We start from the raw sequence: 3,842 nt of genomic DNA, 5'->3' as shown, positions 1-3,842 counted from the left end.
CTGCACCCAGGAAAAGGAGCAGATCAAGACTCTCAACAACAGGTCAGGTTTGTCTCCTTCATCGACAGGATACGGTTTCTGGAGCAGCAGAACAAGATGCTGGAAACCAAGTGGAGCCTGCTGCCGCAGCGGAAAACAGCTTGGAGCAACATGGACAACATATTAGAGAGCTACATCAACAACCTTAGGCGGCAGCTGGAGACTCTGGGCCAGGAGAAGCTGAAGCTGGAGGCGGAGCTTGGCAATACTCAGGGGCTGGTGAAGGACTTCAAGAACAAATATGAGGATGAGATCAATAAACGTACAGAGACGGAGAATGAATTTGTCCTCATCAAGAAGGATGTGGATGAAGCTTACATGAACAAGGTGGAGCTGGAGTCTCGCCTGAAAGGGCTGACTCACGAGATCAAGTTCCTCAGGCAGCTGTATGAAGAGGAGATCCGGAAGCTGCAGTCCCAGATCTGGGACACTTCTGCGGTGCTGTCCATGGACAACAGTCGATCCCTGAACATGGACAGCATCATCACTGATGTCAAGGCACAGTCCGACAAGATAGCCAAGCACAGCAGGGCAGGGGCTGAGAGCATGTACCAGATCCATTATGAGGGGCTGCAGACGCTGGCTGGGAAGCACCGGGATGACCTGCAGTGCACAAAGACTGAGAACTCCAAGATGAATTGGAATATCAGCCAGCTCCAGACTGAAACTGAGGGCCTCCAATGCCAGAGGGCTTCCCTGGAGGTCGCCATCACAGTTGCCGAGCAGCGCAGGGAGCTGGCTGTTAAAGATGCCAGGGCCAAGCTGTCCGAGCTGGTGGCTGCCCTACAGCGGGCTAAGCAGGACTTGCAGCAGCAGCTGCGCAAGTACCAGGAGCTGATGAACATCAAGCTGGCCCTGGACATCGAGAACGCCGTCTGTTGGAAGCTGCTGGAGGGCGAGGAGAGCTGGCTGGAGTCTGGGTTGCAGAACATGAGTATCCATTGGAAGACCACCATCGGCTATGGAGATGCCCTGATCTCAGCCTATGGGGACCTCACAACTCCCAGCCTCAGCTAAGCCTGGGCTCCAGCTCCTTCAGCCGCACCAGCTCCACTAGGGCCATGGTTGTGAAAGTGGAGACCCGCGATGGTTAGCTATCCCAGTCCTCTGATGTCCTGCCCCAAGTGAACAACCACAGCAGACCTTCCCAGCCTACCCTTCCTGTGGCTGCTCCAGAGCCCCTGAGGGAGGCCACAGTGCAGGGGAGTACAGGCAACAGGAGACCCGCCTGAGGCTCAGCCCTAGCCCTCAGCCCACTGGCCAGGGAGTTTACTGCCTGGGGTAGTCCCCTTGCCCATGCCTCCAGCTACAAAACAATTCAATTGCTTATTTTGCGCCCCCCGCCAACATAAAACCTCAGCTAGCTGTGCCAAAAAACAAAACAAAACAAAACAAAATCAACTAATGACACAAACACTAAAATAGAAAAATATATTCTAGTACTACAGAAACAATATAGTGGTGAAAATGAATGTATGAGAAAGATGTGAGCCATAATGTGCATTAGATTTTATCCTTGCATAATGAACAAGGAAAAACAGATTGCAAACTGATTTGGAAAATATAATAGTATTTAGATAAAGTATATTTTATGGACACTTACATGATCAGTAATAATATAAAACATTCATAGAACGGCAGGTGGCATATTTAGGAGAATATTTATTATTTTGGGGAGATAAAGGGTGAATAAAGAAGATATTTACATTTATTGATTGCATTTAAAATATTAAACATTATAAAATGCTAATATTTAAGAGGTAGCTAAAAGTAGATGTTAATGCTGTAGAAGTGGAAGATAGTGTTCAAATTCTAGCTCTGCCACTTGCTAGCAGGGGAACAGCTAAAGGGGAACAGAAACAGTATATACCTCATAGGGTTGATTACACCCTTTATCAAAAGATTACATGAGTTAAAACTCTTAAAGTCCTTGGAATATAGCAAGACTATGTTGGTATTTGAGAAATAAGGTAAAATTAATAAAGAGTAGTATGTATTTATGTTGTTAATTAGATAATTCTTTACAGAAATAGGTGATTAAGATAATGGTACTTTTAAAGCAGTGTTGTGGCCAAGAACAATCTAATAAACAAAAGAAAAGCAAGTGTACTTCTTTTCAAGAATCTTGGCTATATAAAGAAGAGATGGGTGGTAAACTAGGGTCTGGTGGCTGTAGGAGGACTCTTACTTCAATGCAGAGACAGAAGACCTAGGACAGGGGCAGAGTGAACAATTCTAGAGATAAGGAAGGATTTAGAGACTAAGGCTTTTCCCGAAAATTTGGGAGTTGTTTTAATCCTGGGCCACATGAAAACCTCATTTGTGGCAAAAACTAGTGGCATTTCTCAGGCGAGAACCAAAAGAAAATTTTTAAAGTTACGAATTCTGGAATATGAAGTTGACAGAATTTATATCTGAGGGCCTCTATTTCTCTGGGAAGTATGATGTGTGATTAAATTCTGAAGTTCTTGAGAACAGTTGTCAAAATTTGGTTTAAACATTGAAGGTGTAATAAATTATGGTCAACTTGATAATAATATTGTAATGCCTTAGGTTCTTGCCTAGCCACGCCAAAGAATTGGTGTGGCAGCCAACCGCATCAAGTGATAGAGACACAGACTGAGAGGGAGAAAAAGTTGTAGGCTTTATTGAGCAGAGTGAAAGTACAAAGCTTCCATAGCGTGGAAGGGGTCCCGAATGGGTAGCCAGAGTTAGATTACACGATTGCCTTTTAAACTCTTTAAGTTGGGAAATACATGCGGCGGGAAGATGTTACCAGAGTAAGGAACAAAGGCAGCAAATTATTTTGTGACATGTCTTAGATTTTGAGGAAAACCAGAATTGCAACTTAGGCTTTATCTACTTTATGACCTTGCAGCGGCATGGCAAAGGAGGCAGGATCTCACAGGACTTTACAAAGTATGTTTACAAGGAATTGGAATTGGGAGTATAGATAAGGTCCGCTGATCACAGAACAAGGCGCAGTTAACATTCCTTTTAGTTTTGGGGAGGGGGGAAGGAGAGAGGGACAGAGGACACAGGGAAACTTACAGCAAAATTTTTGCTGTTTATAGCTTCCTTGGGGAAGAAAACACATGCACAAATCCTGGTGTTAGGAATATTTTAAGCATACATCTTCAGTATTATTCATCCAGGACCGAAGTAAGTCCTGATGCAGGAAATGAGTGAGTTTCATGCTTTCCGAGCCCCTACTCGACCCGGGAAGCCCAACTGGCATCTCCTGTCAGTCCTCCTCTAAACAGGACACCCTAACTGCTGTTGGGAACTGGGCAGCAGTTGTTCTGGCTACTTCCTGCTGGTTAGGAGCAAAGAAGGGGCCCTGCAGTTGTGGTGTCCTCCAGAGGGAAATTTTTAGACCAGTCAAGGGACCAGCGGGTCGATCCAGGGGTCCTCGATAGAAGCCATGAGTTGAGCCTATTTGAAGTTCCATTTGTAAGACCATTTGTAACTTCATTGCCTCGATCCTGAAGGAAACAAATTTGACAAGGAGGTTAAAAATGCAAGGCCCAAAGGCGAGTAATACTAGGATGACTGTCACAGGGCCTAGAAAAGGGAGGAGCCAAGGTATCCATTGATTAAACATATTTTAGGGTCCTGAGTGTTGAAGCTCCTTTTTCCTACTTTCTGTCCGTTCTCTTATTTCTTTGACCTTTTCAGTAATGATTCTTGACTGGTTAACAAAATAGCAACATTCCTCTCCTAAGAAGAGGCAGGTTCCTCCTCTTTCAGCTGTTAATATATCTAGGACTCTTTGATTTTGGAGGACTACCACAGCAGCTAGA

At 44.8% G+C, this 3,842-nt stretch overlaps 1 pseudogene; it reads left to right on the top strand.

Annotated features, from left to right (window-relative positions):
- Nucleotides 1–1,271, top strand: part of LOC105537694 — a 1,782-nt pseudogene extending 511 nt beyond the window's left edge.
- Nucleotides 1,272–3,842: the final 2,571 nt, after the last annotated feature.

The sequence above is a fragment of the Mandrillus leucophaeus genome, unplaced genomic scaffold (assembly GCF_000951045.1).
Source record: "Mandrillus leucophaeus isolate KB7577 unplaced genomic scaffold, Mleu.le_1.0 Scaffold179, whole genome shotgun sequence".
Classification (NCBI taxonomy): Eukaryota; Metazoa; Chordata; class Mammalia; order Primates; family Cercopithecidae; genus Mandrillus; species Mandrillus leucophaeus.
The sequence above is the reverse complement of the archived record's forward strand: the minus strand, read 5'-3'. Positions and strand labels throughout refer to the sequence as shown.